The 13117-nt window shown below is 37.9% G+C and overlaps 1 protein-coding gene across 2 annotated transcripts in view; it reads right to left on the reverse strand.

Annotated features, from left to right (window-relative positions):
• Positions 1–13117, reverse strand: part of Uck (Uridine-cytidine kinase) — a 426265-nt gene that overhangs the window by 340315 nt on the left and 72833 nt on the right. The window lies entirely within an intron of this gene.

Here is a 13117-nt window from a genome sequence, read left to right on the forward strand (position 1 = left end):
TTCTTAAGAAAAGAAATTTGCTCACTTCATTGATATCGGAATTAGAAAGTTGTTTTTGAAGACTTTCATGTGGAGCGTGGCACTGTATGGAAGTGAAACATGGACGATAACTAGCTCAGAAAGAGAATAGAAGCTTTTGAAATGTGGTGTTACAGAAGAGTGCTGAAGGTAAGATGGATAGATCGAATCAGGAATGAAGAGATACTGAATCGAATTGGTGAGAGGAGATCGATTTGGCTAAATTTGACGAGAAGAAGAGATAGAATGATAGGACACATCTTGAGACACCCAGGATTTGCTCAGTTGGTTTTTGAAGGAAGTGTAGGTGGTAAGAACGGTAGGGGTAGACCAAGGTATGAATATGACAAGCAGATTAGAGCAGATGTAGGATGCAATAGTTACGTAGAAATGAAAAGGTTAGCACAGGATAGGGTGGCATGGAGAGCTGCATCAAACCAGTCTATGGACTGATGACTCAAACACACATGTCTGCGTAATGATGGAATTAACTAATTCAGTGAAGCATTAATGACAAATAATGAATGAAAGAATGTAAAAGACCCAATTCCAACTATGTCGAACGAAAGATCTGTGTATTTAATATGAATGTTTATCATATTTTTTTCATTTTCTTTTCTCTACAATGTACATTTCAAATTTATCTGCTTTCATACAATATTAGCATGTTAATAAATTAGTGGTAGGATTATTTCTGAGTTTTATTTTGAAAAATAGGTAATGATATGTAGCTGCTAGGTATGATAAATAATAATAACAGGAATTATTGAGATGAGATGGTGAATGATGAGGTGTGTTGCTAGAATATGGGGGTTAAATGATATTTATGCTCATGCTCTCACTCTTCAAGGGAACCTGCGATAATATTAACATATTTTATTGGACAAAGTTAATATTTTTACCCTGAGGAAGGGTTTTAATACGGAAGTCGAGTCTCTTATATACTTTAACGCCTAAGTTATTAAAAACAGTTAATCCAAATCAGAACAGAGACCTACGAATATTTAAATCCTTTGAACCAAATACTAAGCCAGCATTTGCCCCTCCAAACAATCCAACTCACACATTAACATCGACATGTAATGCTCTGCCTACCTCCGCTTCCCCTCCTCCTTCAATCGATACAACAAGAGGAGTGATGATTGATTGATGATTATTGTTTAAAGAGGCCTAATATCTAGGTCATCACCCCTAATGGTACAAAATGAGACGAAATTAAATGACAAATTAAAAAACCCAAAATCCTCCACTGGCCACAATTCAAAACGTGACGACCAAGAATGAATAGATGGATATGAATATAAAACGATCAGTGGAACCGACCCACAGGGCCTCACATGCACAGAAGCTGGCGTAAAACAATAGTATTACTGACCAAGGGACTGCTTCTATAGCACGATACTGAATCAATTATGCTTGTAGTCGAAAGGAGTCCAAAATCCAAGTCATCGGCCCCTCATAATGGTACTTATTGCTAGAGAAGTAGAACCATGGCATTTGTCATGTTGCGATACTAATCAAGAGTAGCGTACACTTGCGGTATTCCACACATTATGGTACTACTCACAGGTAATGAAATTTGCACACGTATTACACACCTAGTGTGTTTCGCACATTGCAGCGCCGTTGACGGCAACACGAATCTATGGTGTTCATCACCTAAGTGTACTAACCACAGGGACTCGTACTATCCCGTGGTGTTCCTCATATAGTGGGTACTAATCATAGGCAAGCCAGAACAATGGGTTCCGTTATCCCATGCTGTCGCTCATATAGTGCTACTAATCACAGGTACTGTAAAAGCAGTCGCGCTCTCGTTTGCTACTAATCACAAACCTATTTGGTACCTAACATAGTGGTACTACGCACAAGTAAAAGCAACCCATGGTGTCCCCGGTGCAGTGGTACTAATCACAAGGAGTTTCACGGTTCTAATTTGATCATCCCTTGGTCGCCCCTTTTAGTCGCCTCTTACGACAGGCAGGGGATACCGTGGGTATATTTTTCTTCTGTGTCCCCCACCCACAGGGGGTGACATGAGGAGTAGGAACTCCAAACAGACCGCTGCTAATACATTAAGATAGACATAGTTACGGCGAATGAGTAAGTATCCGCTTTATATAATACATAATTCTTGGGCATTAACATACGATTTAAACATGCACGTCAAACACGTTTTTTTTTTGTTTCATTACAGTATAATCACACATTCCGTCCCTCAGTGTTCTACATCTTTCTCTTTGACTATGTCATAAATAATAGTGTAATACCAAAAGAATGGAAGGAATCTATAATACCAATTTATAAAGCAAAGGGTGATAAAAGGAAACCAGAGAACTACAGACCAATCAGCCTGACCAGTATAGTTTGTAAAATACTGGAGAGTTTAATAGCAAAGTACATCAGAGGGATATGTGATGATAAAAATTGGAGCCAGAATGGATTTAGAAAGAAATTTTCTTGCGAGGCACAACTGGTGGGATTTCAGCAAGACATATCAGATCAGTTGGATTCAGCAGGCCAATTAGATTGCATAACCATAGATCTTTCCAAAGCCTTTGATAGAGTGGAACATGGAATATTATTAAAGAAATTGGAGGGAATAGGATTGGACGTAAGGGTTACACGTTGGATAAAAACATTTCTAAATTCAAGGTTTCAGAAAGTCAAAGTAGGAAATAATGTATCACAGGAAGAGAAAGTTTGGAAGGGAATTGCACTCGGTAGTATGATCAGTCCGTTACTTTTCTTAATATACACAAATGATTTAGGGAATAATATAACATCAAAAATAAGATTGTATGCAGATGACATAACTGTTTATAAGAAAATAAATAACATTGAGGATTGTTCAGAATTTCAAAAGGACCTTGACAGTATCCAACAATGGGTTGAAGAAAATAATATGAAGGTTAATGGAGGCAAATCAACTGTTACAACATTTACAAACAGGAGTTTTAAAACTGAATTTGAATATACTTTGGATGAGGTAGTTATCCCAAAAGATGGCAAGTGCAAATAGGTGTGAGATTTGAAAGTAATTTGCACTGGAAGGGTCATGTGGATGACATGGTTATGCTGGAAGTGTGAAATGCCGCTGTTATCAGACTCGTTCTTTACAGTTACCAGTGATACGCCCAGTGACTTAGTAAATAATTCTAAATGTACATATGTAAATAAAAATACATCACTTTTTGCCTTCAATGCGTGCAGTATTATGCGACCTGGATGGTTATAAAATATCCACGCATCGCTTGAAAGCCTTGACTCGACCATCGTATGTGTCAATGAGACGTGGTTGTCCAGCAAAATTAATGACTCAGAAGTGTTCCCTGACTAGCTGATATTGTTCCGTAAGGACCGATCCCACCGCTCTGCAGGGGGAGTTCTAATTGCAGCCAAGCCAGAATGTAATCCAACTCGAGTTCATCACCTGGAGACAGCAGCCGAAGCACTGTGGGTGGAAGTGACGTGCAACAAACGCAAATTCCTTATTGGATCAATTTATCACACCCCTAAGTCGACGCCGGAAATGAACGATGAACTAATCCTCTCTCTCGAGCGTGTGCAATACGTACAACAAAATTACGATGCCATTTATATTGATATAGATAGATGTTGATTCCCATAGGGAATCTGAAATATTTGTTCCAAATGAGTAAATTTATAATACCAATATAAATGGTCCGTTATTGGACATTATAAATTTTCCAGCTAACTCATTCCTGGTTGCCAGCCTTTCGCCCTCGTGTGCTAGGCTGGGCTCATCAGTTGGTACCTAGCACACCTACCAAGACGCTGGCTTGTGCATACCGTGGAGGCCACTGCGTGGGCTAATTGTAGTCACCGGCAGTGCCAATGCACTATGAGACATTTCGTCTCATTATCAAAAATTGATGCCTGCTTGGCCATCAGATGATATAAATGTTGATTCCCATAGGGAATCTGAAATATTTGTTCCAAATGAGTAAATTTATAATACCAATATAAATGGTCCGTTATTGGACATTATAAATTTTCCAGCTAATTCATTCCTGGTTGCCAGCGTTTCACCCTCGTGTGCTAGGCTGGGCTCATCAGTTGGTACCTGGCCATTTATATTGCCGGTGATTTTAACTTAGAAATTACGTGGTCCAGAAATGTTGCACCTGTTCCAAATAACCCCCACGCTAATAAATTCCTTTCCGCTTTCTATGATTTATTCCTTTATCAATTAATGTTCGAAGCCACGCGTATTACGCAAACAACACGCTCAACCCTTGACCTTTTCCTAAGTAATATACCACAGTCCGTCCAATCTCTTAATACTGTTCCTGGATTCTGTGACCATCAGGCAATTCTCGCAACACTGACCCATATAGAACCATCCCCTAAACTCCATACCAGAACAGTTTATAATTTTTCCTGAACAAACTGGAACGATCTATCCACTTTACTATCCAACCGCCTCCCCATTCTCACCTCAGATTTCACCGGCAGTACTGACATAAACAAGATATGGAATGACTGGAAGAAAATTTTCTTTCAATGCGTAGAAGAAACCACACCAACAGTAAATATAACCAGCAGACGGAAATCTCCATGGATTACCAAGGAGATAGTGCGAGAAATTCGAAGAAGGGACCGCCTGTACCAGAAATGGAAAAGAAATCCAACCGATTATGAGTGGGAGAAATACAGGCTGGCTAGGAACAAGGCTAAACAATCTATCAGAGATTCCTACGATTCTTACGTCCACAGTCTCAACACCAACTCCAAGGAACTCTGGACTCTTCTCAGAAGTAAAGGTTGCAACAGAGCTCCATCTGTATTTAAACATAACAGTACAGCAGTCTCCACACCACAAGAAATTGCAGACACCTTCAACAGGAAATTTAAAAGTAACTTCTCCGTACCTACTGAGGAAGAGAATAAGGACAACATCTACCCCTCTCTTCCCTCTAACCATGTATTTCTCAACGAATGAAGTAAAGGAGAGCCTTCTGAAAACAAGACCTCATGCCGCGACCGGGCCGGACCGAGTGCCAGCAAGAATTCTCAAGAATTGTGCAGTCGCCTTGGCAGTTCTCTTTGGAGCAGACTGATGTCTCATAAATAGTTGCGCTCTCTTCAACTATTCCATTAATACCGGGTCTGTACCTTTGGAGTGGAAAGAAGCCAACGTTGTGCCAGTTTTCAAAGATGGAGATAAGGAAAACGTAGATGATTACCGCCCAGTTTCTATAACATCAGGGGTCTGTAAATGTATGGAATGTCTAGTTGCTAAATGTATGTTGGATTTTCTCAAGGAGAGAAACCTACTGAACTCAAACCAGCACGGCTTCATTCTGGGAAAATCCTGCACAATACTTCTAACAAAAGTAATTGATGACCGGCAGTTCTCTTTGGAGCAGACTGATGTCTTTGACTCTGGACTGGAGCAAAGCTTTTGACCAGGTGTCACATCAAAGACTTCTGTTAAAACTTAGCAACTACGCCATCCGGGGTAAACTGCTGTCATGGTTGAGGTCATTTTTGGTGGGTCGAACGCAATGTGTTGTGTACGGAGGAGCCAAATCAGACCAAACCACAATTACTTCTGGAGTAATTCAGGGCAGTGTGATAGGGCCCCTCCTGTACACGATTTATGCTCTGGACTTACCGGATTGTGTAAATTCGACCATGGCGCAGTATGCCAATGACACAGTCATTTACAGAGCCATGAAAAACAGTGATGATATTATAAAGTTCCAATCGGATCTGGATAGTATAGCTCTGTGGTGTGAGGTAAATAGAATGTATATAAATATTAAGAAGTGTAAATATGTAAGACTAAGCAGAGCTAAACAACCACTCCAGAACCAACTTACTCTATGTGGAATCCAACTGCCGACTTCTAACTCCATCAGACTGCTCGGTATTCACATTACGGACAATCTATGGAATAAACACGTGGAGGAAGTGAGGTGTAAGGCATACCGGGCGCTAGGTTTCGTCCATAGATGTCTCTCGGGAGGAAGAAGTAAAGCCCTACGAACGGCGTATATTTCCCTTGTGCGGCCCATACTATTATATGGCCTTCCTTCCTGGTATCCAACTACAACGGAAAATGAGGAAACTAGAAGGTATCCAGCGACGAGCAGAACGTTTAATTAACAAACACATCCCCTTAAACACAGCCAGGTCATTGCCACCAGTGAACTCGTTATGTACACAAATAGATGTAGCCTTCCTTAGGAAATCCCTGACAGATAACACACACCTCTCCCCTTTCCACCGCCTGCAGCTCAATTACCGCTCTGTTAAAAGAGGCCAAGGAGTTACTCTTGTCCCTCCCTTCGCTAGAACAACCCCATATTTAAATGGGCTTTACTCAAGGGCTGCTCGTACCTGGAACCTTATACCATCTGAGGTAAAGCTACTTCCTCACTTCCTCCGCGAAGTAAAGAAAATGTATATGTAAATAGAAACCCATATGCGATGTATATAACTTGTATAAATTAGAATTGCAAGAAGGATGGGTGCAAGTACAGGTGTATGTGGGCGAATGTGTAAGTGTGCGCGTGTGGGAGTGGTTGTGAATGAGTGTGTATACAGGGGTCTGAGTGAGAGTATAAATGGCTGGGTTTTCTTACTCTAATATTTTCAGGATAAATCAAGATAATTATTATTCTAAGGGTACAGTGTTTGTAGCATAAATATGTACATTTAAAATTGTCTACATAAGTTTGTATGTAAATATTCAGTAGAGTTTATGTACACATGTGGAGATGGAGGCACTTCCGTGTATGTGGAGCTTGCCCTTTCTCCATCTACCACCCCTAAATTGTACATGTACAATTTAAGGAAAATAAATAATAATAATAATAATAATAATAATAATAATAATAATAATAATAATAATAATAAATGTTGGGAAGCATAGAGATCGTTACATGTCATAATGATGCTACTTAAAGGATGCAACAAAGAATTAAAAGAGAAAAGTTACCTAAGTATGGTTCGTCCATTATTGAAATATGCAAACAGTGTTTGGGATCCTCACCAAGAATACCTAATAAAAGAAATAGTGTGCAGAGGAATGCAGCAAGATTTGTAACAGGGGATTTCAGGAGAATGAGTGGTGTATCAGAAATGTTAAAGGAACTTGGGTGGGAAACTTTAAGTAAGAGAAGGGAGAAAACTAGACTTATAGGATTACATGAGTCTATACAGGAGAAGAAGCATGGGGAGATATCCGTGAGAGGCTTCTGTTGGAAAATAATTATATCGGCAGGACTGACCACAAGTATATTAGAAGGAATTTTAGCAGAAGCAATTGGGATAAATTTTCATTCATTGGGAAGGGCGTGAAGGAGTGGAACTGTTTACCAGGGGTAGTGTTTGATCCTTTTCCAAAATCTGTACAGATATTCAAGAAGAGATTAAACAGCAACAGAGAAAATAAATTAACTGTTAGAGGGCATTCGACCAGTGCAGGTTATTTATTGTAAATAAAAAATGTGTATGATTAAATTAATTCCATCCCCTGGTCTAAGGAGTTTGGACAGTCAAAGTAGGAGACTACCTGCAGGGGTGAAGTACAGTGGGGACTTCGAGGGCCTTGGAACCGCTACAGTAGTTGTGAAGGCCCTTCAGGAACTCTGAAAAGTGGTGGCAAAAGGGGCTCTGGTTAAGACGCAGCAGGTCGTTATACTACTTAGGTTCCAAAAAGGGTAAAAAAAAAAATGCAATGTAAATTTTAATCTTATACCAGTTGTATACAGTATTATTTGAAGTAATTCCACATACTGTATATGAGTTGACTATGTTTGTAAGTACAGGAGATATTAAAAGTAGAATTTATTAAGGATGAGCTGTGTGTTTAATAGAAAAAATTGTTAGCGTAAATTGTATAATATTGTATTCTAAGAAATTTTTCTTCTCTTGTTAATTTAAAATTTAGTACTTGACAATAATGTATTTTAGTGTACCATTTGCCACCAAGGTAGACACATCATTTGCAAATAAAGAAATTTTGATTTGATTTGATCTTCTAGAGGGACTACACTTTCACGAGAGAGTCAAAAATACCTGTTAAATACTCTGATATACTTGTCTCAAAAGCAGCTTCAGCCAGCACATCAACGTCTTTTTGCATTGGTTATATTACAACAATTTTTGGATCTATAACTTAATAATATAATTCAAGATATTCGCCTTTTCTCCTGGCCAATATTTTTAGCGACAGTTCGCAAAATATAAATATAATTCAACCTCAATATTTTAACCATTCTAGTCTATTCAAGACTTGTGTTGACAACTGTCCCAAGCAAGTATATGCTCGAATTTAAGAGGATCCTCTTCAGTGTCAGGCATGTGCTGTTTTTAGAATTTTACATGACAAATTTTCTTTTGGACAAATATTTTAAATTTATTTACAATGATTTTAACCAGTGTTGTATATGTTATGTCTCAACATCATATTTTATAACTACCATTCCTTAGTGTTTTTACCTTAAGAAATCACAGTTTATTTTTATAAATTATAAATGTCAATGTCCTCTAAACCATGCTTGTTTTAAGATTAAATAAGGCTGATGATGCCCAATAAAAGAAGGGCAAAACATGTCCCGTTAAAATTTAGAATTGCTGTTTATTTAACCATATAACGTGGTATTAATTGTATAGAATAGGTGGGGTAATAAATATACTCCTTTTGTAAACTAAGTGAGATTGCTGTTTTCAATACGGAACAAAAACGAGAGTGATGGTTTGTAAGTGGTATGTTCTGAGCTCTCAGTGGAAAGATGGCGTGGAATGACAGTCAATATATATAATATAAGAGTTTTGTCTGTACATTGCTCAGAATTTTAAAAGGAAGGTATTTCTGTATAAGTCATGTCCACAGTAACAAGGAAATGCACTTTTTAATTTTCCATAATATCTGCCTGCCTGCCTGCCTGTCTGTATGTATGTATGTATGTATGTATGTATGTACACGCATCACGAGAAAACGGCTGAAGGGAATTTCATGAAAATCGGTATGCAAAGTCGGGGAATAAGTCGTTACAATCTAGGCCATAAATAATTTTATTCATGCTGAGTGAAATGGTAGTTTAGGGGAAGGTTTAAAATTTAATTCTCAATTATTTGTTATCAGTGGTCGTATCTTAATGAAAATCAGTATGCAAAGTCCGGATAATAAGTTCATATAATCTAGCCCACAAATAATTGAATTCATGCTGTATGAAATGCTAGTTTAGGGGAAGGCCCAAAATTTAATTCTCAAATATTTATGTCATTAGTGGTTGTATCTTAATGAAAATTGGTATCCGAAGTCGGGAAATAAGTCGCTCCAATCTAGGCTATAAATAATTGTATTCACACTGAAAAAATGGTAGTTTAGAGGAAGGCCCAAAATTTTATTCTCAAAAATTTGTTATTAGAGGTCCTATCTTAATGAAAATCGGTATTCAAAGTCGGGGAATAAGTCGCTATAATCTAGGCATTAAATAATTTTATTCATGCTGAATGAAATGGTAGTTTAGAGGAAGGACTAAAATTTAATTCTCAAATATTTATGTTATTAGTGGTCGTATCAATAAATACTACATCACTCAAGTTATATAGTATTAAATTTCCGATCATTTATGTCTTATACATTGTCACAGACTATGATCACAGAGATATTAATGAGTTTGGAATTTTTTTTACTAAGTCCATATCAGTGCCGAGTCAAGAGAACATGGGTAAGCTGAATTTAATGAAAATCGGTATGTAAATTCGGAGAATAAGGAACTAAAGTACGCTATAAATAATTTATAAGACGTCCTAATATCACAGAATCAAAAGAAAACTAAATGTGAAGGACTACAATATAGAAAGCTCATGAAATTGTTCAACAAAACCATTACACTGACCACTGTTTGTTGTGATGTGCTTTGTATCTTCTGTTGCCACTGATCTCCAATAGATAGGATTACTGCTGCATACAGAGTATTTTTTATTGGCTTTAGGTCGGACTGACGCAGAAAGGTCTTACGGCGACGATGGGATAGGAAAGGGCTAGGAGTGTGAAGGAAGCGGCCATGTCCTTAAATAAGGTACAGCCCCAGCATTTTCCTGGTGTGAAAATGGGAAACAACAGAATACCATCTTCGGGGCTGCCGACAGTGGGGTTCGAATCCACTATCTCCCGGATGCAAGCTCACAGCTGCGTGCCCCTAACCACACGGCCAACTCGCCCGGTCGTACCAAGTGCAACAGCCTACCTGAATATTGGTGGGAAGTAGCTGGGGAGTTAGATAACTTTCTTCTTTAGCATGCCATTCCTCTGGTTCATAAATTTTCTGATACTACTGGTATGTAACACACTGGTTCGTAATAGCATTCGAGTTATTTAATCCCTACCCTGCGGCACTGATTGGAATGAGCAGTTTGCATATTTCATAGAACAATAGTACAGGAGTGTTCACTGCAGTCTGCAGCCTGGTCATTCCAGCTCTGGAACTTTGGACTGTTAGAATGGCACCGTAATACTGTTCGTTAAAAGTGAAAAAATTTCCTGTTTTGCATTTGATCGAGTATTTTATGATAACATTGCTTTTAATCCCTACATTCCTACTGACGTTTTTGTAATGACCTATGTTGACTTTGGTTAGGAAATCAACGAAGTCAGTCTTTCTGAGAATCCCGTAGTGAAGTACGGGTACATCAGCTAGTAAACAAATAAGTTTGAGTGGTACCTTTAAAAGTAGGAAAAATCTATATATGTATAAAATAAGAGTTTTGTCTGTACAATGCTCAGAATTTAAATTTAAATTTATTTCTGCATCGGTTGTGTCCACAGTAACAAGGAAATGCACTTTTTACTTTTCCATATTTCTGCCTGTCTGTATGTATGTACACGCATCACGAGAAAACAGCTGAAGAGAAAGTAATGAAAATTGGTATGCAAAGTCGGGGAATGAGTCACTACAATCAAGGCAATAAATCATTTTATTCACGCTGAGCAAAATGGTAGTTTAGGGGAAGGCGCCTAAAATTTAATTCTAATACCTATGTTATTGATCCTATCGAAGAGTACTACTACATAATAAAATTTATAGAGAATACATTTTCCAATCATTTATGTTTTATACAGTTTCACGGTACTGACTATGATAGGAGTGGTATTTGAGAGTCGGAAGAAAAACTGTTAAGGCCTACAATATCGAAAGCTCATGAAATTTATCAAAAATTGTTTGTTATGATGTTCTTTGTCTCTTATGCTGCCACTTAACTCCGATAGATGGGATTACCGCTGCGTACCGAGTATAACAGCCTGACTGAATATTGGCGGGAAATAGCAGGGGAGTTACGTAACTTTCTTCTCTAGCATACCATTCCTCTGGTTCATACATTTTCTGATACTGCTCATACGTCACATGCAGGTTCATCATAGTATTCCAGCTCTTCGATCCCTACTCTGACGTGCCAATTGGATTGATCAGTATGCACAATTAACGGAATAAAGGCAGAGACTCACTTAAGACCTGGTCTACAATTACAATTTCGGACTACTCCACATTATAGCACCACAATTCACTAAATAACTCAAAATTCAATCCTGAAATGAGCCATTTTATTCATTCCAAATTAGCAGCCAAGAGGGGGTTTCCCCTCTGGCTTGGAGGAAAAATTTGCTTTTCCCCTGCCAGTATAGTGAATGAGATTTTCCAACTCATTGTGTACTCCTAGGAAACAGACAGTAAAAGGGCATAGTTTTTGCTCTGGGACTCTCCACTCTTCGCACTCCTTTCCCTGCCCTCCCGTAAATAAAAAAAATGTTCACGGTTCACCGCTGTCTGCGGCCTGGTCATTTCAGCTCTGGAAATTTGGACTGTTAGATCGGCAGCATACTACTGTTCGTTAAAAGTGAGACATGTGCGTTTTTTTTCATTTGACCAAATATTTCATGTGATAGCATTGCTTTTATCTCTACATTCCTACTGGCATCATTGTAACGACCTATGTTGATTTCAGTTCGGAAAACCACTAAGGCAATCTTTCTGACGACATAAAAAGGCAGGTGGAGAGTGAAAGTAGTAGTAGTAGTAGTAGTAGTAGTAGTAGTAGTAGTAGTAGTAGTAGTAGTAGTGAAAGTCTGACATTACAATGAAAATTCCCTAACCCAGTCTTCACATATGGAAAGACGTTTGGTGACTTCCCCATCGCATTTCTAGGGTAATGTTAAGAGCTATGCAATTTATTACAATCTTACTCACAACGTGTACACTACCTAACCAAGAATTCTGTATACAACTGTAAAATACCATAGCGAAGCACGGGTATACCAGCTAGTCACAATATAAAGATAAAGTTGGATTTCAAGAGGACAAATTGGGGCAAATATTCATTTAAAGGAAGGGGAGTTAGGGATTGAAATAACTTATCAAGGGACATGTTCAATAAAATTCCAATTTCCTTTGCAATCATTTAAGAAAAGACTAGGAAAACAACAGACCTAAATCTGCCACCTGAGTTACTGCCCTAAATACAGATCAGTAGTGATTGATTGATTGACGGACTGATTGGATTGATTGATTTGAAAGCAACATTCAAAGGGATTACATCCCACTGATTCATTGAGTGTTTTGCAAACTAAGTATTTTTAATTGTGAGTTGCATGGGTAAAGAAGGACAACATCATAAAACATCTTAAGAGTAAAAAAACATATGACAAAATGACGTGACAAATTCTACTGCTGGCACTAGTCCACCTCAATCCAATTTAAAAGCTGCAAATGCCGGAAAATTTCCAAAGACCACTTCTCAAAAACAACAGTGATTTTCTTGTAGATTTAAGCAGCATTGTGTCATGTTCTTCAATAATTAAATTTTAGAAAAAAAGAAAAATACGTTGCAAGTGCTTATTTTGATTTTTTCAATAAATGCTAATTTTCAGAAAATAGATGCTAATTCAGATAAAATATGTTATTTTTAATCAAATTAGATGCTAATTTTTTCAGTCCCTAATAATTACTTATGTCTTAACAATACTAAGATTACAAGAATGTGAACCTCTCTATTTAAAACCTCAAAGTCAGCAACAGAAGATTACAACTTTTCTGAACAAAAAATTCTCAACACTCATCTA

Source organism: Anabrus simplex, chromosome 1 (assembly GCF_040414725.1).
Source record: "Anabrus simplex isolate iqAnaSimp1 chromosome 1, ASM4041472v1, whole genome shotgun sequence".
Lineage (NCBI taxonomy): Eukaryota > Metazoa > Arthropoda > Insecta > Orthoptera > Tettigoniidae > Anabrus > Anabrus simplex.